At 36.4% G+C, this 21,351-nt stretch overlaps 1 protein-coding gene across 2 annotated transcripts in view; it reads left to right on the forward strand.

Annotated features, from left to right (window-relative positions):
* The first annotated feature begins 3,631 nt into the window (after positions 1 to 3,631).
* Positions 3,632 to 21,351, forward strand: part of EPHA6 (EPH receptor A6) — a 362,575-nt gene continuing 344,855 nt past the window's right edge. For both annotated transcript variants that reach the window (XM_017731430.1, XM_017731431.1), the window contains exon 1: positions 3,632 to 3,704. The gene's annotated coding sequence lies outside the window, so the exon portion shown is untranslated. The remainder of the gene's footprint in view (positions 3,705 to 21,351) is intronic.

The following is a 21,351-nucleotide window of genomic DNA, read 5'->3' on the forward strand; positions in this document are numbered from 1 at the left end:
TCCTCGGAGCTTTGCTCATCATAATTTTAAGTAAAACAGTTTCCTTGGGACCAGGTAAAATCTCTGAAAAGATTAATTTCAGTTGTAAAGTCTAATAATAGCAGTGTAAGATCTGTCCAGAAAAAAGGAAACTGAAGCTCAATATGACATAATGAGTAATAATAATATAATATATATTAAAGTATGTGCTGGAAAACAAAGCTAAACACTTCTAAGTATGAACTGTGCAGGTAATTAAACAATAGGCTTACAGGTGTATGTTTAAATCTGTATATTATTGTTAGGCAAGTGTTAGTATCCCCAGTTCAGTTATTTAAGGAAGGACATTCAAGTGCTAAATCTTGAGCTCTTTTCATCCAAAGAGATTTTTTAAAGGATCCTTGAGTTCATTTTGAATCGTGACATGACTTTGTGATGGCAGACCTAAACTCTTGTTCACTGTGCAAGCCATCACCTCAGAAAAGTGCCTGCTAAAAGTGGAGATTGGATGTCACAAATGTCAATAACATTGCTTAGTCTCAACCAATGTACTCAGAGCCTTTTCCATAAAATATTCACCGCAGTAGTTCCAGACACACTTTTGTTTATGCTGGCAGCTAATGGCTTCTCTATAATGGCCACTTTTCATTTTTTAAAAGAAGAATGGAGCTTTTTATGGCATATAAAGGAGCATAAATAAGTAAATGTAAGGGCAAGGGTCAATAAATATGGCTTGCTGATCCCATTAACTTTTTAGAGAATTTTCTCCTTTTATTCATCATAGGTGTAGTGCCTGCCATCTCTATTCAGTCTCTTTGCCTGTGAATTTCCAGTTCTTTTGGAACTTTCCCTATCCTGCAGGCAGGGGGGAAGCCTCCACTCCCATGTGTAATTCAGATGTTTACATGCTGGCATTCCTCTTAGCCTGGAGCTCTTTGGCAGAGGAAATTTTCTGCCGTAAGAGCTGTGGGTTAGAAGCTTCTTGGCAGTGCAGATTTGTCTGCCATCAGGTCTGTGCTGCTGGGGATAGGCTGCTTCTTAATTACCTCGTTTAAAGATAGCTTGGGTGTCTTTGCCCCACGCTGAAGTCTAGCACGTAGCTATCTCCAAACCACTGAAGTGTGCGAGGATTTTATTGCTTTATCCGTGTCCTCATTTGTGTAGCAGGCCCTGTTGAATCCACAGCTTCACTGGAGTTTGTGTTTCTTTGGCATAAGCATAAGGTTTACTCAGTATTTGCACATTTTTGTTCGATAATTATTTTATGTCTTGTAATACAAGTGCTGTTGGAGAGACAGTCTTTTCATTGTTAGGATTTTCTTTTCTGACTCTGAAGGTGATACCATTCTAGTTCTGGTTAGTAGTTGTTTAGTGGTTTGAATTCTCCAGTTGGTTTGAATTTTCCAGTTCTTACAGATTTGGTAGCTCTAGGCAAGAATAGTGTGCATTCAAGAGCCTTGGTATGTCAAATGTATCAAAAATTGTATTTTAACAGAACTCAATTACTCATTGGGGATCATTTGGTAAATGTATATGAGGAATATTATTAGATCATGGCTCAACTAAATCTAAACTTAATGTACTTTCAGTGATGAATTTACTCTGGTTTTTAATTTTTTTAATGTATAGCTTTGAGCCTTCAAGTAGTACTTGATTAATTCAGGCAAGGAATTAATTAATTCAGGCTCCACTGAAGAAATGAATTAGTTTTCCTTTCTGTATTTTGGGTCTTGTTTCACAGAAGTATTAATTTTGAATACCTGGATGATATTTATTAAATTGCAGTCTTGCTACCAGAAAAATTGTAAAACTGAAATGACACTTGAAACCCTGATGCCGTTTGTAGAAGGAATTTATTTCTGCCTGCAGATCCATAGGAATAGCACTTGACAAAGGGCAAGGTATAACTTGAAACTCAGCGGAAAACAAAATACATAACAAATGTATTCTGGGTGGAGAGAGGAGGGGGAGAGATGGAGAGAAGAAAACAAATATCTAAGATGACCTGAAATGTTCTCAGAAACCTGCTGAGTTGTTGGTCTGCTCTATGAAAAAAGAAGTATCTAAAGCCACTTTCTTAATTTTTTTGGAGGTAACAGATCCCCTGTAGATTTTAACTTAAAAGTTTTACACAGGAAACTGCTGCATCAAATGTGAAGTGGGAAGATGCTTTTCTTGACTCCAGCAAGAGCATGGTAGCCTGACACAATCAGAAAATACTGGCACCTGTAAATCACAGCTTTTTAAGTAAGCAGAAGACAGCAATAGTCTCAATGGGGATAAGTGATCCAATGTTTGGAAGTAAAATAAGCATTGTAAAAGATGGTAATTTGTACTCAAATTGTTCACAAAACTTCACACAGTGAAGTGGTGAAGAAGTGGAGAGCAGAATACTCGCCTTTGTTGAATACCTTTTCAGAATGTCATCATTTCTTCATGTACACCATTAAGTTTTTATGTGGTTTATGTTGAGCTTTCTACTTGCCTGTAAGTCTATTGACAAGACAGCAAACTTCATTTTCAGGGTAAAAGTCAGCATCCATTCAAATGTAGAGGAGCTCTGACTGTCACTAATACAAAAGAGAAGGAAAGATGCTGGGTCAGCTTCCTTCTAATAAGCTGCCAAGTTCAGTGTCCATCCCAAGGTGCCTTTTCCATAAGGCAGAAAAACATGACCTGGCTTCTGCTGCTGCTGTACTGATTTATAGAAACACACTCTAGATAGCTGTACATTAACTATTTGGACAGACAAGAGGTGGAAGACAGTGCACAGCAATATAAACCCCACAAATGTATGGATTGTGGGGTCACGTTCCAAACTAAGTGCTTAATTATTTTTCTCCATCATTTAACCATTCAAAGAAGAACTGGAATTAGTGGGCTGTAAGAAGGAACTCAGCAGTCAAAACACACCAACTCAATAATTAAAATAAACTGCCCTATATAATACTTAATTTTGTGCTTAAATCCTAGTTTAGATTTCTGAAGTTAGCGGGTCGGATGAAACAATTCCATTAGAGGGCAGTAGTACCTGTGGGTAAAATGTCTCGTGCTAAATATTTTGCTTAGCATCAGTGAATGGAAGTGAAAAATGAAGCTGATGTAATTTAACATTAAAATAATGCAGAAACATTTTGTAGTATACAAGTACAATAATGCACATCCTATCATATAACAAAAAACCAACATGAATATGACAGAACTGATGCAAAATACATGCAGCAGCTTTTAACACTGATACTACAGCTAAGACAGAAACTGAAGTTATTTGTTTTTCTGTGTTCTCAATTTGTAAATTGTATGACTTTCTTTCTGGGAAGTTTATGGGTTTCATCAAAAAATCTTACTTGTGAAACTGTTTATTTTATTAGCTTTAATGCTGCGGACTCTCCAGATTTCCAGACAAGGGATTGCAGGAATGTGCATGTTTACTCAGGCACCTTTTAATGGTTAAATTTCAGTAGTATATTGTGTTTTGCCAGTGATTTCTGCAAAAGATTAAGGATTTTTTGTGAGTTTTGAGATGTTTGTTAGATAATGAAAGCCATGAAAGCCTAAACGAACCTGGCTAACATGGCAAGTTCAGTCCTTACTGTTTTAATACTTTATTATGTCTAATCCAAGCAATACCACAAACACCATTTCTTTTTCTGTTTTCAGTTGTGCTACTTGATACTACAACGGCCCTTGGAGAACTAGGATGGAAAACATTTCCCTTAAATGGGGTAAGTCTCCCACCATTTGGGGTTTTTTTGGTCTGGATTTTGGCATTCGGACACTCTGGAAGTGAATGGCTCATGCATGGGTGGATATTGTTGCAATATAGACTCGTCAGAAGGCTTTAGTTGTTCTTGGGACTGGAGCTGCCTGTGTTGTGAGTAGGAATAACAGATGCAAGAGTGACATGAGTACACATTATTATGCCCTTCTCCTGCTTTTCTGAGTGCTAAGTATCTATCTTACTTTAAATCCAATTCTAACTGTTACACATCATAAAGTTTCATATTAAAAACTCCTACGCAGGAGGAATGTGTTATGATGACTCTTTTTTTGTGTGTGTGAAATAAAAGGAAAAATAATTTTCAGTTTTGCAAATTGGAACAAAAATTTTATGGCTTAAGTGAGAACCAGTATGGACTTTACCATCTGATAATAGGGTATCAGATAACCTAAGTCAGAAAAACGAAAACATTAATAGTGTCTGTTATCCTTGGGGACAGTGAAGAGCAGCATTTTTACTCTCTAAAGTTCAACCATCAGTGCTTTGCCAGTGGCTACACTTTCAGAACCTGTTTTTTTCTTTCCACCCAGCTAATGCATGTCACAGAATATCAGGGGCACTTGGAGTTTCACTTTTAAAGGAAGATGCACTATTCTGGAGCATTTAACACATTTTGTATCAACTTCTAGTTCTGATGTCACTGTACAGTATTATTATTTTTATACCAGGTTGCATTATCTCTTGATTCTTGTGTACAAGGCATATAATTACTTGTGTCTCTGAAATGAGCTCAGAAAATACTGTTTTTCTGAGAGAAACATCTTGTTCCATTTTCAGTCATTTTATTTTCCATGATCTATTCCAGAAGGAAGTAGAAATTGTCTACCCTCAGCACCCTAATAATCCATTTTTATAAAATGCCTTCTATGTCTTTGCCCTCAGGGATTTCAAGCAATGTGACATTTCTTAATCTCAGCCTGTTTTCAACCTTATGGATTACTCTTTTTCTTTGTATTCCTAGACATAAATTCCATCTCTCACAGATACTTCTGTGTTTTACATTTTGTATGCAGTCTCATGCAATCTGAGTTACAATTCTGAAAGTTTTATTTCCTTTAAAAATCCCAGACAAAGCAAATACTGTCATAAACCACAATGAGAAAATCCATCAAGGAATTTTTGCTCTAGCAAAAAGTAAGGACTGTCATCGACCATGATGAGAAAATTCAGTGAGGAATGTTTTGCTTGAGCACCAGGATGAGCTCCTTTGACGTGCACAGTACATTTGGAAAGCACACAAGATATAATTGCAGTTATTCTGGAAATTCTTAAAAGCTTTAGGTACTCCAAAAGCAACAGCGATAGTATACAAGCACAAAAACATGTGCCCTCCAGGTTGATTTAAAACATAGGTGTTATAACATATATTTTTTGGCTCATCATACATACCTTAAACAATAGTTTTGCAGCCTCTTGAGGTTTTTGGGTGTCTTAGGACCTCTGCTGTGTATTAAGAACTGGCAGCACTTACTACAGTACAAGGAGTTTACATTTCAGTAAGAACCTGGAATTCAATTATTAAAATATTTCCCAAAAATATACAAAGTGGTTTGAAAAAAAAAAAAAATGCTAGAGTAAATATGGGGGGGAAAAGTGGTTTGTAACGTAAAATCACAGAATCATTTATGTTGGAAAAGACCTTTCAGGTCACTGAGAACAACTGTTAACCCAACACCACCATGTTCACCACGACACCATGTCCCCAAATGTCACATTCAAACACTTTTTGAACACTTCCGGGGCTGGTGGTTTATGTCCACAGTGCTATCTAATCTGTGTTACTCATCTGTCCTAATATAATTCCGAATATGGCACAAGCATTGGTGTGATTGAGATTATCACTGCAGAAATAAGAATCAGTTCTGTCCCATGATGAGCACATTAGGATTTTCTTGTTTCCTGGAGGGGAGTGACAGATTTTGAATTGTTGGTGGTTTTTGAAAGAAATTTTTGTTCAGATACTATCCAAATTTAATGTGTTGCTTTAATCAAATGTAGTGTTTATGTGTGTAAGGAAAATGTCATTGATATATGGTTACTGCTCTGCTGAACATTTTTGATAGTTACAAGGATGGGATGATGGGTTTTCTTGAGACTGTGACATTAGCAGAAGTCATTAATTTACTGGCATACTCAGTCACAAGGAATGTTTTCATTAAATTAAAGAGCAACTGAAGTAATAATGCTTGGGATTTGGGTAACATTGGGTATGCCTCAGAGATTTTAAACTAACAGGCCAGGGTGAAGTGGGATAACAAATCAAGAGGTCCCTTTGGAACTTGCAGAACCTTAACCTTCGCCTCCCAGACTTTTAATTTATAGGAGATTCATGACATAACATTTGTAAGCTTTTCAGCACTGGTCATCATTGAGCTGCAATGATAACTGTGTTATCCATGTCTTGGGAGTATAATATGTGGGTTTGGTTTTTAATTTTCATCCCGGTTATTTGTGCATCCTTCCTGAAGCATGAGAATTCAATAGGTTTTTCTTACAAATGTGTTTTCTTTATTTGCTTGTCAGATTTTTTTCCTTGTATTTTGAACAGGTAATAAATTTAGTGCTTAGAGCTACAAAAATGCAGCATAAAACATTAATATTTCTGAGGTCAATAGCATCAACTTTTGTTGACTGAGTTCCAATTTAGCTTCTTAGTGCTGGGCTGTCTAAAATTTCTACCTTAATAATGGACACATCTGATACTTCCTCTGTTCTTTGGGCTATAGTTCAAAATGACCGATTGATTTATGAAAAAGCATGCACTATGGAATGAAAGGAGATCTTTACTCACCAACCTGTCACTCCATAACCTTGAAAACACAGAACAGGGTTAGTTTGTTGGGGTTTTTTTGTTTAGTACAAAAAATGGGACGGCACAAGTTCGTATGTTTCAGAAGAGGATGTGAATGGGAGCTGGTGGGCAGTCTGAAGTGCTCAAGTGCATGTGAAGCAAAATCCAGCATTCCAACCAAAGTCAGTTTGCTGACCTTGGGGACACAATTAGGGACTAGGAAAGAAAGGAAAAAACCCGAAAGTCCAACTGAAGTGCACTGGTCCACGACCTTCATTTACAGTAATAGTAATAAAATTACATACCTTATTCAAGTCCAGTTAGTGGGATTTTTTTCCTTCTGTCTTCAATGTAACTTTTTAAAACATATTATTTATTTCCTATTGCATTAATCAATGTAACACAATTTTATGAGCAGAGTTTGCTCAGAAGCTGTGGTTTGGGGAGTGTTGCCATAAGGGCATACAGTATTACTGTTCTTTTTGTGTTATGAATTTTTTGAGACTAATCTTATCAAAGTACTGATTTTTATTCCCTACCAGACTGATTATTTTACCCTCTCTGTTAAAATAATTGTTTTGCAGTAAATGCACCAGTCAGCAATTTATTTTTTAGCTGCTTCTTAGCTAATTAGGAGACATTACTGTAGTTTATGGTAACAGAGTTTTGACTGGCTTGGTCCTGTTTGTCACAGATGGCACTGAGGTTTTCCTGGGCCAACCTGCAAACATTCCTTTCAATGCAGGTGCATCCATCTTCACCTTCATCTTTTAACTTGTATCTCAGAAGGTGATTGGGGGAATATATCTTGGAGCATTCTTATACAATACTTAACATTTTAAACTATTCATTTTCTTAACTAGACTGTCTCTGAAGCATATTTATGAACATAAGGAAGTTTATATACTTAACACTTATTTTTTAAATAAAGCAATGGTGTGTTCTCAGCATTGTTTTGGTCACCAGTATAAACACAGCACCATATGGCAGCTGGAAAGAAATTAACTCTGTCCCAGACAGACACAGTAAACATAATTAAAATTCAAGTTGTGTGAAAATTACCAGGAAAAAACAGCAATACCATAAAAAGACTTCTATCTAAAGGTATTTCACTTCTCTTCCAAACAAATCATAGAATCATTTGGGTTGGAAATGATTCAGATCACTGAGTCCGACTGCAAATTAATGCTGCCAAGTCCACCACTAGGCCATGTCCATAAAGTGCCACATCGACTTGTCTTCGCACATCTCCAGGGTTGGGGACTCAACTACGTCCCTGGACAGCCTGTTTCAATGCTTGGTAACCTTTCCCATGAAAAAAAAATCCTAATATCCAATCTCAACCTCCCCTGGTGCAACTTTAAGCAATTTTCTCTCATCCTGCCACTCGTTCCCTGGGAGAAGAGACCGATCCCCACCTGGCTACACCCTTCGATCAGAGAGTTGTAGAGACCGATAAGGTCTCCCCTGAGCCTCCTTTTCTCCAGGCTCCCTTTCCCCAGCTCCCTCAGTGGCTTCTTGTAACACTCCAAACCCTTGCCCAGCTCCATTCCCTTCTCTGGACTAGCTCCAGCTCCTCTTGTCCTGAGGGGCCCAAAACTGGACACGGAATTCGGGGTGTGGCCTCACCAGTGCTGAGTGCAGAGGGACAATCACTGCCCTGCTTCTGCTGGCCACATTATTGCTGCTCCAGGCCAGGATGCCATTGGCCTCCTTGGCCACCTGGGCACACTCTGAACAGGCTGTGGAACAGAGAACTGCAGCTGTGTGGGGAGATGTTGCAGAAGTAGCAAGAAGCAAAGTTTTAAAACAGAACTGAGGACATTTTTGAGAGAAAAAATGCACCCAAAAGTCTAAGTTCTTCCTTCTATTACAGCAGTTCAGCTGTGGTAATGATGTAGTTACAGCTGTGAAAGCAACAGGATTTCAGAGGTGTTAGAGAGGCTGTGGTTTTAATAAGAACTTAGTAGAGGGTAGGGATTTAGCTGTCAGAACATTTAACAGGAATGAAAGCAAAGGAAGGAAGCTAATCAGATTTTCACACAATATGGGGAATTTACAGACATGACATTAAGAAAAAATATTGGAAGTCACATATTTGAGCTGTAATTTGGGCATAATCAGATACCATCCTCTACAATGCCATATTTAGAATCCTTTTTGACAGTCAAGTCATTATTTGAGGGAAAAGGTTAAGTCAAGGGGTAAGCTTTTTGAGATTAATTTCCATCTGCAGAGATGAAACAATTAGGTAGTTAAATGTCTAGGAAAGCTTTTTTAAAGGAGTTGTAGTTGCTAATATGAGATGACTTGGTCGTGGGAGTCCAGTTTCCATGTTTCTTTTAGGAACATCTCTTAGAACATGAAAGCTTTTCTTGAAAACTGCACGTCCCAGGAACTGTCAAGTCTAGGTAGATTGGTACAAGTCTAAATTTTTGGTTTTGCCTGTATTATTTCCTGGTAAAACAGCAAAAATCTTCATTTACTTGGAAAGCCCAGGGGCCGCAGAATTAGCTGTGGCTGTGTTGGGAATTTGATAATCTACTGGCTGGCTGCAGGGTTATGGGAGCATGGTCTATCAAAAACAGGTACATTCACAAAATGTGCAAGGTACTGTAATGAGACAGTATTTGTCATCTTCAGTTTTTCTGTACATACACTTTGGCAGTATCCTGATTATTTTTGTGTGGAACATCTCATTGCAGATTCCGTGGAGGCTTGACCAAAATACATAGTCATGTTCTTACTTGGATATTGCAAATTTGGGCCCACTGGTGCTTGCCACTGTGCAGTCAAAGATCTGAACCATTCATAGCCTAAATAATAACATATAATTTGTTGTAAATTAAAAACAAAACCCCCAACATCACCCCCCCCCAAAAAAAAAAAACCACAAACACCAAAAAAAACCCAAACAAACAAAAAACTCCAACAACAAAACCAAAATAAACCCTCCAAACTACTTACAGGGAAGCAGATAAAATGGAGGAGGATTATAAATAAATTTGTGTGCTCCAAGTACAGAACAGCCATGTACTTACAGCTCATATATAATCTGTAATAGTACAGCATTAGAAGACATTTCTGAAATGCTCAACCAAATGCAAGTTATTGTATTCTTAGTGCATTGTGTGGTAAATCTGAACTTTATGATAGTAGTGTTGCCTATAGTTTTTGCATTAATTTTCCATTCCTGTTTAGTTTAAATAGTCTTGTGTACATATATATTCCTGGTAAAGGCAAAATTTACTGTACATATTGATTATTTTTCAATGTATATCGTATATTATATAGCAAAAGAGGGCAAAGAGTGGCTGTGGCACTATTTATATTTCCTGTTAAGTTTTGCATTTTAAGTGTGAGAACCATTATAAGCAGTAGAGCACAGTAAACATTTAACTCTTTCAGTTGTGCAGCCCCACAAAATGAATGCTAATTCTGTATTATTTTTTCAAAAATACATTGGTTGGAAATAAACATCAATGCCCTCAGTGCACAAAAAATGCTTTTTAAGTCTTTGTATGCTTCACATTCATCTCTTGCATTCAGAAGTTTACAATATTTTGGCTTACCAAAAAGGGCAGTAAGAGAAAAAAAAAAGAAAGTATAATTTAGTGAAAATTAACACAACATTGTCTTTTTGTTTTATAGAGAAAGAACTGTGTTTTGAGAAGGAAAACATAGTGGGTTGAAGGAGGAAGAATGGTTGATTGATTGATTGATTAATTGATTGAAGTTCTGGGGGGTGTATTTTCAGCAGTGTTAGATTACAGAATTTTATGGTTTCTGTCATGAAAATATTCTGAAATTCATAAAAAATTCGCTCATATGTACATTCCAAATTAAATACAATATTTTCTGATATAATTCAGCCTTCACTGTGCACACACAAGGAGCAAGAAAGAATGCCAAACCGCGTGTTGCCCAGTAAAAAAATCAAGGAAAAGCCAGAACAAAAGTAAAGTGGAAGAAAAGCAATATTTATGGAAATAATAGGTGCATACTGAACACCTCTTTATCTGAACCATCGTATTTTCAGAGACTTCAGAATTGCTGTACTGAACTCTTGGGAAATACCCCTTGAAATTCCTGTGTGCTTAGGAAATGGTCTCATAAATGCTAAAGTAGGTGATAAATATCTAGATACTCTGAAATGAAATCTCTCTGAATTGTTCCAAAGCCACAAAAATACTTTTTTTTTTCCAAGAGAAAAGGTAAAATTGGCAGTAGCAGCAGATGCTTCACTGTCTCACAACCAGTCGCTGCTTTTTACTTAGATGCTGTGCTCAGTAATTTAGGGAAACTCTGAGCAAACTGCTGCTTTCTTTTTATCATTTTTAGTGCCAGGAATAATTTCTTTTGTATAATGAAAAATGAAAGAATTAATTTATCCTTAAGGATTTGCAGTAGCCTGACCTTATATTGGAAGCCTTTACTTAGACTTAAAAGAACGCTAAAAAACTTCCCCCAAAAACTATACCAGCTTTACTTTTGAACTGTTTACAGATGTTTAAATACATTGTATGAATTTTTAAAGTTACGGGAAAGCAACCAGATTATCAAGCTTGAAGCATTCTCTAAGCCTCTTTTACATACTTAGGAACACATAGTCCCCCTTGCAAATGGCAGTAAATCATTCATGTTCTGATGGTGCTTTAAATGATAGGATTATAGGATGTTTGTGGGGACCAGGAGTTTCAACCATTGCCAGGATGAAAATACAGTATCCAAATAGTTTTTTTGCTCCACTGGAGTTCTCACCAAGTGAGAAAAAAATACTCCAACTGGACTGAAAATGTGGTGTTGAAGAAATTCTCCTCTGCTTTGCCCTCTCTGCCAGTGGATGTCCAGACCTCTGGTACAACATTTGAGCTTGAAAACTCTTCTCTGAAGAACAGTTCTAAGCAAAGTGTGCAGCAATTACTAGTCCAAAATGTAGAGAATTGTAGACTTTAGGTTTCAGAAGAGACACTTCACACGGTAATTTTCACACAATTTAATATCCTGCAAAGGGATCCAGGTGAGTACAGAGGCCTCTACCGCATGGATTATGTATTTATGTCAGCAATCCTAGCAGAACTGGATACTCTTCACATAATCCTAACAATCTACTTCAAAAAGTGGAAAACAGATAGTTTGTATATATGTCTATTGACTGCTAATAAGGAAACATAATTCTTTTTAATAAACATAATTCTGTGGAGAACAAAATAGAAAGGAACTCAGTATAAAATCCATGTATTTATAAATAATAATTTAGGACTGTATTTCAGATTTAAGAGGATAATCCTCTGCTATTGTATTTAATCAAAAGAATCCTATTCTAGGAGTTTAAAAAAAAAAACACAACTTGCAGAAATAAAGTGAAAGATTACACGTGCTGTTGAGATGTAGAACAGCATTTGAAGAACACAGGTATTCTACCTGACCTTTTGTTTTGTCTTCTAAGAAGTCTAATGATGTTTCTTTTAGGTTTACTAGTAGTGGGCATATTGTAGAGTAAGTAAAACAGTAAAACAAAGTTTAAGTTAGACATAGCAGCTGAACAGTGATGATATGCACAATATGGTCTTGTTCAGTGATTTCTCTCCGTGTCTGTTAGTGCTTTTCAACAGCTTTCCATGCTATAAGGAATATTCCCCATTTCTTAATTTTCTTAAGGAAGAGCTCAAACATTTTGTTTTTCTTCTCAGCTGATGGATACATGGATACTCTTGCATTATGCCTGTGACCAATAGGTCATGAAGTGGTGAGCATTAGAATTTTTATGCCATAAAAATTGGGTAGAAATGTTGTACTATAGATGCTACTGCATCCTCATGTTGGTTCTTGGCATGTTAGAAGAATGCTACTAATAATTTTATATCAAAATACGTAAAGGCTTGATGGAGTTCACTATTAACACCAGCATAACTAAGGAGATTGCTTTGGTTCCCTTTTTGGTGTAGGATGCTAAGGGGATTGACTTTAGCTCCCTGATTCTTGCCATGATGATTAAGGGGATTTGTTTAAACACCCCATTTCATGTGGTATAGCTACTGTAAAAGGATTAGTTTTGGATTCCACTTCCACATGGGAAAGCTAAGGGGATTAGCTTTAGCTTTTCATTCCATGACGAAATAACTAAGGGCAATTGCTTTCACTGCCCATGTGGTTGCATCAAGATTTGTCTTTTTCTGTTCTTGTTTCAGTTTCTTTTCCTCTGCTCTTACTGCCCAAAGTCATGTGACATCAGGCTTCCTGCCCTCCAGGTAGAAGGTCCACTGCCCATACTGAGCTTTGAATCTGTTAAGGAAAATGAATGAGAAGTAGTGAAATCCCACGTGTTTTGTTCTCTTCCTCATGGAAGCTCAAATGTTAGAATTCCTTTGGATAAAATCAAGTGTAGGAATTGCCATAACTGATAACAGTGCTAGTCCATGAAATGCAGTATTTGGTTTCTGGCAATGAACAGGACCATGAGCTTCAGCTGTAGGTGAAGGTCTCAGGGACTCTTCACACTGCTCATAGGAGCAAAACTGTGGAGATTCCTGATAAAATCCAGCAAATCCACCAGCTGAGCCACAAGTGGTGTAGCCAATTCAGTGCAGCACCAAATCCACACCAACAGGCACTCTGTAAGGGCAGAATTTGTTATCTAAGGAGAGAAACCCCTAGACTTGAATGCTGTCAGAAACTCTGCTTGTGTTTCTCCAAGCCTTGCTTCTGTGAATACGCCAGTCCCAGGGGAAAAAGCTCTCTGAGGTCTTTGTACCAAATTGCATTGTGCAGCCAGCACAAATTAATATTTTCAAACCACTTAAAAGCAAATGAGATGTCTACATGTAAATTCAAAACAGGTGCTTCATGCACAGCTGATGAAATTTATGTCTGAGCTATTAAATAAACCGGGATCTGTGCTCTGGCTTTGAAGATGGGTGTCTCCACAAAGCTGTGTTAAATACTTGCTCTTACATGAGTCTCTGCCTAGGGAATGAGCAGGTTTTAGTCTATAAATCCAGAAACTAATGAGATTCTTCCTTTGGCAATCTATTTTTATGTATTTTTAAATTTTTATTTACTAGTGTAGTGGAAGTGCTTGAAACCTCACCTTACAAAAACACTTTAACGTATTGATCTTTAAGGGATTAGGAATTTCATTCGAAGTGAAGCTTAAAATTAAAAAATGTGTTTAAATTTTGTAAAGAACTGGCCTTGTGTATCCATCTCATGTCAGAATAATCATAGATGTAAGCAATTAGGGAAAAAAGCAGATGTTAGCCACTGCCCAGCCCTGGCACTGCACTGGCACAGCTGTAGTCTTAGGAGCAGGATTCTGAAGAGAATCCTTCCAAAAACACCCGCTGTTTTCCAGCATTTCAGTTCTCCATAGTGGAATATAGCAGGACTATTTCAGCAGCTGCTGTTATGAGCTGTCAGTATTTCTACAATGTGCAGCCACTTGAGTTTTATATATACAGTCATGACTGTATATGAACATGAGATGTGCATATAGATCTACACTCCTCTAGGATTTATGTACTTAGATCTGGCCCTCTTGAGTTGTACAATTACCTTTTTTGAGCTTACAGCACACTCTGGAATTTACTTCACGCTTTGTACTGCTCAGTAAAACTCAGTGTTTGAATTCATCCCTTCAGTGCCCTACCTCAGCTTTAAATTTCCAAGGCTCTTTTGCTGTGGCATTTTTCCCTTTGCTTCTAAAAATAAAACACATCAAAAACAATTGGAAAAGAAAGCTGAGCTTCTATGAAATTTTACACATTTATTGAAGAGAAAAAAAAGAAAAATGCAATGGAGAGAAGTTCTTCCAGCAGCACTCACCTGCAGAACACTGTACATCTTTAGTTATGTGGAATAGATAGGAGTATCAAAGCATGCAGCAAACCACCTCAGTAAAAAATCTAATTCTCTGTAATGTATTTCAGGTAACAGTGCCGTGAGAAATTTGACTTTCTATCAAGTCTTGCTGATTTACCCACAGTATGCAATCAGTGCTCGATACAGATGAAAACAATCAATTTTTCCCACTTGGGTCAGTGCAGGAAATCTCCTGAGGGAAAATGTTTTGTTCTTCATAATTATTTTGTTTTATATATGGAAGACTGTTTATAAGGTTGAAGGATTTTCTCTGCTGCAGAAGAGCCAGGATAACAGGGTAAGAGTTACTGCAGTGGCTTTGATCTGAATATTCCCTCCTCATGGGAGTCATCCTGAATCTACAACCTGGTTGCCTGAGCTAGATATCATTTATAATGTGTGATTTTTAAAATTAATATTTCTAGAGTCCCTGGGAGTACTGCCACTTCCTGCATGTATTTTAAAGTTATGAATATACAATAAAATAAAGGGATATCAAATGAATCACAAGCAATGAGATAAATTTTGTGTACGAGTGAAGCTTGAATCTTCATAGAGTGTTGAGACAGGTTTTTCACTGCTATCACACCTTTTTGGGTAGTACTGTTGTATATAGCAGGGCTTTTTAAAATTCTCATCACATGTTTTATGTCCACAGAGTTAAGGGTAGTCAGAAGAACGACAGAGCTTCTTCAGTGAAGACAAGTTTAGGCATGGGAACACTTACTAAGAGTAATGAATTGTAGTTTTTGTTAACAAAATGACAAAAATAGAATAACAGCAGTAACTTAAATACATGGTTGTAGTCAACTGTATTACGTTATAGAGAAAATAGAGGCCTAGAAAGCTTATTTGGCTTGCAGCCTCAGAAAACTGTTCTCTTCAACTGTCCCACTGAAAAAAAGGGGTTTTTTCTTGTCAATATCCCTATTTGTATTTTCACTCAACGAGTGAATCAAATATTAGTGTTGTGTCGGGAGTAACCAAAAAAAGCCCGCTTTACTTTGGTTGCCTTAATTCCCTTGCCACCAACTAACAGAAAGTTTCACAACAGAAATTTAAACTGAGAATGGACAGTTTTTTGAGAGCAGTACAAGAATGATTTAATTTTTATATGAACTGCAGTCCAAAATTTCCTAGCACCTTAATGTTCAGTGAACATTTCAATGAAATTTTATAACTGTGTGCATCCTTTAGCCTACATCCTGCTGATACACAGGTTACATAGAGATGCAAAATACTTAACTAAATATACTGACTAAACAGGATTTTAAAATTTCTGTTCTTGTAAAATTATGAAAAAATATATTATTAAGATTTTATGTTAAAATTCAAGTAGGGGATGCTTTTTGGAAAGCTTCTAAATTTTAGCTAAAACAAATGGTTGCATTTGAGATGATACTGCTAGTTCCTTTTTTGGAGTTGTGATTTTAAATACAACTGTTGTAGGTGCTGTGTAGTACTGAAATACTTTCAAAGAAAAGTGCAGGAAGTGTTAAACCACTTGTTAAGAAGCAAAGTACATTGTTGAAGTCACTCTTTCTTTGATTTTACTGAAGAGGAAATGGATTAGCTGGTAACTTCTGGTTTAAGAATAAAGTCAAGGTTATCAAAGATACGAAAAATATTTCTGGAGATTAGTGAAAAATTGTTTCTGTGCAGTTCTGTAGGTATTTTATACCGTTTCCAGTTAGTTTGGGTGGATTTTTTTTTTACTTTTCCCTGTGCTTTGATTTCTTCAAATTCTTCATTACAAAAGTTGAATGTTTATTTCTCATTTTTGATCTGTTTACATTTGCACTGATACATCAAAGCTGTTTAAATTTTAGGAATGATACTTGGCATAGGACATGTGAAGAGTGTTAAGCAGTGCCATAAAAGTTCTGCATCAATTGCAGCACACCTGGATTCCTTGGAATTCAACAGTTTGTAGGTACTGTGTGGTTCATATTGAAAGGGGAACACAGCCCTGTAAAGCTCACAGCTTTGCATGATACAATTTGTGATTGCTTTCATTACCCTTGGGAATGTGGCATTAGAAGTATACTTTTATTCCAAGTCTTAGTTTGTCTAAAGTAATGCCACAACCAATGCTGACTGACACTATATTTGAGACAGCAACTCTCTTAATCCCAGGATTTTTAAAAATCCTTTTAAAGAGTAAGGTACATTTCAAGAACTTAAATTAAAGGCAAATGTAAAGTTCCTACCATTCATGGATTCCCCAGCTCTTTTTTCACTTATTAAAGAAAACAGGGGATTAAATTTTACCACTTCTTTTTTTTTTTTACTTACAGGACTTTGTCAGAGAGCGAAACACACCGTAACAGGTGTGTTAAAAAAAAAAAAAAAAATCTGTATCTTTAGCTTCAGACTTGTCTCTTCTAGTGAACTTAATTTTTACAGTCTGCATCCATGGATCCAGCTCTCCATTCGCCCTGATTGGGGGCTGCACGAAAAACATTTGGTCAGAAATCTGTGGCATTGTACTGCCAGAACTCAGATGTTGCTTACAGTGCAGCTGGAAGAGCAAACATTCTAAGGACAAGGGAATTCAATAAAAAGTTGTAGCTGAAAATTTATTTTCATATCCATACAATTTTCAAATAAAATTAAATACTGAGGATTTCCTTCTTAAGTGAATTGACAGATTAACATACCTTTTAAAAAGGAAGCTCAGTCTAATTTTAAGCACCCTATAGACAACTGACATAAGATTTTCTTTCCGTGGAATTTGATCCTAATTTGAGAGTTATGAAGTGTGTCTTGTTGTCCCTTGTAGAAATGTTCTGCATTTTTCTCTACTCCAAACACTTGGAAATTAGTCTTCAGTCTATGTGACAGTGTATTTCATATATCTGGTATCATACCTTGTTAAAGAGTTGTTAGATTTCAGCTAGCTAAGAGAAAAACAACACTACGCAAAAAATTTTGCTGTGTGAATCCTGGAATTAGGCAAGAATAAAGGAATGATGGACACATGCCACATTTTTTACTCTGTTTTCTTTGTAGACAGATAATGAAATACATTTTCCAGAAAAAAACGCACAATGTTTTAGGTAACCATGGCTATTTACAGCTTAATTAAATGCAGAGAGCATTTGTTTAATTGACTGGGGAGTTGTTAATAGCAGCAATGGTATCTAATATAAATATCTGTAGATCATTTTCTGTGATCACACATTCTTGGGCTATGCTGCCTTTTAGAAGTTACTGTTCTTTCCAAATTGTTGTAAGTCTGGCTTTTTTGTACCTGCTGTCTCACAAGTTTTCTGGCTGCATTTTTCAGTTCCTTTGCATTCCTTCTCCTCCCTTCCAGTCTGTCAGCAGGCTTGCAGCATTTTCATCTCTGCTACCTGCATTGCTCAGATTCCCCTCAGTGTTCAATCTGTTCTGCATTCACTTTGCCATGTTCTGGGCTGCATTTGTAATCAAGTCCAGAAATAGGAACTGACAGTTGGTCAGCTGGAAAATAGGACAACCAAGAAATTGTGGTGACATCAGTTTAATGGACTTGAAAAACAACAACAAAAAAGACAAACCATATCTAGCATAATTTAATAACAAAGTGCTTCATTTATTACACAAATATTAGGATTGAATTTTCTGAGTCTACAGTGAAATTTTGCCTTTTTAGAAAATATTGATGCCTTTTAATTGAAATGTGTAGCTTCCATCTTTAACCTTTCACCAGCATCTGTAAAATACCCTCAACTACAGCCAGCCTTGGAAGTGAAATGATCCCAGTTATCAAACACTGAGTGAGGATTTGCTCCAGTCCCCCAAATCCTCAAAATTATGCTAACTGGGAGGGGTTTTTATTGCCCATGTATATGTACATATGAATATAACTCTATATATATATGTGTAATATTGCTATATTACTTGAAGGTGGTTTGGGACTTAGGGTTATTATGTTCATGTTCATAACATTAAAACATTAAACTTGTACAATACATAAAGTATCTTTAAAGTATTGTGCACACCCTTAAAAAACCCCCTAATTCTGCTTTCAAAACAATACCCAGCTGGCCAGGCCCCCCGAAACATAACTTTTGGCCTTCCTCTATGCAAGTACATATTGAAAACAAATGTGCTCTTTTCCAAACAGCAACAATTTGGAAAGAGGGATGTTTGTCTTTTTAGCAGTGACACTGTATGATAGCATCTACTTTTGCAATCTGAAGTGCTTTTTTATTACTACTATGCATTTGTGTTAAGAGGATGTCAGCAAATGGATGCTAAAGTGTTCCCTAGGAAATTTTTGGAGTAAAATATGTGTTTAGATTGTGAGGTAGCAAGACTTTTTGCATGGAAGCTATGCTGGAAATGTTCATTATGGTAACCACTTCAAGAAACAGGACTTAGTGAGACAGTGCATCCCTTTTTAGGCCATGTTGACCAGGTAATATTGCATCTGTCTCAGGTAGGAATCATTGGGAACAACCGGCTTTGGACAGATGTTCAAGAATTGAGAACAAAGGACTAGAGATGTTGACAACTAGGCTGCCCTACCCTATTTAAATGATGAAATCTGAAGTAACAATACAGGGATTTTGAAGGTGTCATCATTTGCAGAGAAAAAAAAAACAACTAAAAATACCCCAGGCATAATGTAAAAGGTCCTTGTCAACAGATAATAAAACCATTTCTTTAAATTATGTGAATGGCAAAGTCATCTTGTCTTGGCGTGTATTGTTGTTACTTTTTTGTATGACTTCATTACCAAACAGAGTTGTGCATCAGGATTCTGGTTTTTATTCAGGCCAATGGGCAAAGCAGATAAAACACATCAGGCCAGATGTTTACCAGGTGTCCCAAGTGCTTCAGAAGAATTGCATGTATAATACATATAAATTTCCAGAAAAAACAACTAAAGACATTCAGTGTAAGTAATATAAAAATGCATGAAAGTGACATAGGACAATTGGTAAAACTGATGCAATAAAGATTAGACAGTCACAGTCAGAATATTTTAGCTTACAGTGGAATACATTGGTCTGAAAAGTACACAATGATGTTTCGCTACAATATTAATTTCAGCAAAGCTTAATAGCTGAGTATATTTTCAATAGAAATTTGACAGACCAGTTGCTTTTTGGGATACAGTGTGTATCAAAAAATCAATAAAGAATGATGGTAAAGGTTTAGTGCAGCATTGTTTCAGATAGATGAGGTGATAAAATACACAACAGAAATCTTTCAGAAATGGATCACATGACAGGTAACTCCAATTGATTTTGGCACAGTGTAGTGAGCTACAATTTTGGAAGTTTGGCCCACTGATAAATTTAAGAGATTATGAAATTATTAGAACAAATGTTTAAAATGCAAATGTATGTTCTTATAACACACACAAAAAAAAAGGCCAATATTCCCATGATGAGCGATAAGATTAAAAAAGACTACTAATTTTGCAATTAGATAGGCTGAGAGGACTGCAGGTACCTTGCAAGGCAGGATCTTGACAAACTGCCTTTTACTGTCACAAAGCATTCCTTATTTTAGACTGCTGAGACATAAAAAGTTGAATTGGTGAATGGAATTGAGAATGATGAAACTTTACATTTAATCTGTTCATTGACAGCATAGACAGGAAGGAGAAGAGAATGACGACGGTTTTGAAAGCAATTTGCATCTGTTGGATGCAAAACTACCTTAATATCTAATTTATAAAAATTTCCAATTATATGGAGATGTGGGATGGTGGTCAGTTAAACTATGTAGAGTAGGTAGGTCAAAAAGTATGGAAAGAAATAGTCTGCTTTTATGTAGAATATATTGTTCAGGTGGAGAGTTTGCATATGTGAACAAGGAAAACTCTGGTCAGATATAAAGACAAAAGAAGTTCACCAACATACTTTCAAACTAGAGATTCTTGGCAGGTGTGGGATCTTTCCAAGATTATGATAATATTATTATATTGGGATTTAATTTTTTGAGATATTTTAAATATTTTAATCTGATTTTAGATGTTTGTGATTTTAGTTGTGTTAACTGATAGAAATATTGTGGTTTGTATTACTATTGCAAAATACACTGATTGAGAAATTGCTTAAGCATAATGGATTTTGTGATCATCTTGTAGGGCAAGCACAAAAAAATCATGTGATGGGTGTCTTTTCTCTTTATACCCATGATTATGCCACAAGTCAAAAGCTACTTTGCAATACTTTCATTTCACATCCTTCTGTTCTCCATATTTAACAAGAGTCTTGCATACTATTGCCTGCATGAGAATTCCAAAAGATGAAAAGATCAGTGCATTCCACACCAGTTAGTAGCTGAATCTTCTCAAGAAACCAAAATAGAAGGATTATTTTAATCTATGAAACACTGTGCTCTCTATTATGATTCATGTTTACTCATACAATTCACTCCTCACCACTGCTGTTCTCCTGAGAAGGTCATTAGAAGCCATGAAATGATTGGGAGCATTTATCAAACCAGTCACACTCCACTGGCAACACCAGTAAGGAAAAGGAGGGTAAGGAGCCTTTTCCAAATTATTCTGCTGGTCAGCATAAAAAGGAACCAACAAATGAGACATCACCTGAGAGCCTCAATATGGAAAAAAAATCACAACCATAAAAAACAGAGATTAAGAAAGCATACCAAAGTATTTTCAGAATATGCACTAGAAATAGGGTCTTGAGAAAAAAACAGAAAGTTCTTTTTGGATGAATGCTGATGAGCTGGGTGCTTTAGAAGAAAGACACTATCTTCTGTTTCTTGATTATATCCTCATCCAAAGAAACTGTCTTTTAAAAAGTGACTTCATCAAAGATGTAATTAATTGTCTGAATTACCTATTATGCCTTCTATCAGAAAACTGAATTTTAATCAGTTTGCTTTGTTGGGAAAGAAAGCTGACATCAAGAAATGTTCATGCAGGTAAATATTAACCACTCAAAGTTTTATAGTCAGGGAATAAAAATAA

The sequence above is a fragment of the Corvus brachyrhynchos genome, unplaced genomic scaffold (assembly GCF_000691975.1).
Source record: "Corvus brachyrhynchos isolate BGI_N302 unplaced genomic scaffold, ASM69197v1 scaffold152, whole genome shotgun sequence".
Taxonomy (NCBI): Eukaryota; Metazoa; Chordata; class Aves; order Passeriformes; family Corvidae; genus Corvus; species Corvus brachyrhynchos.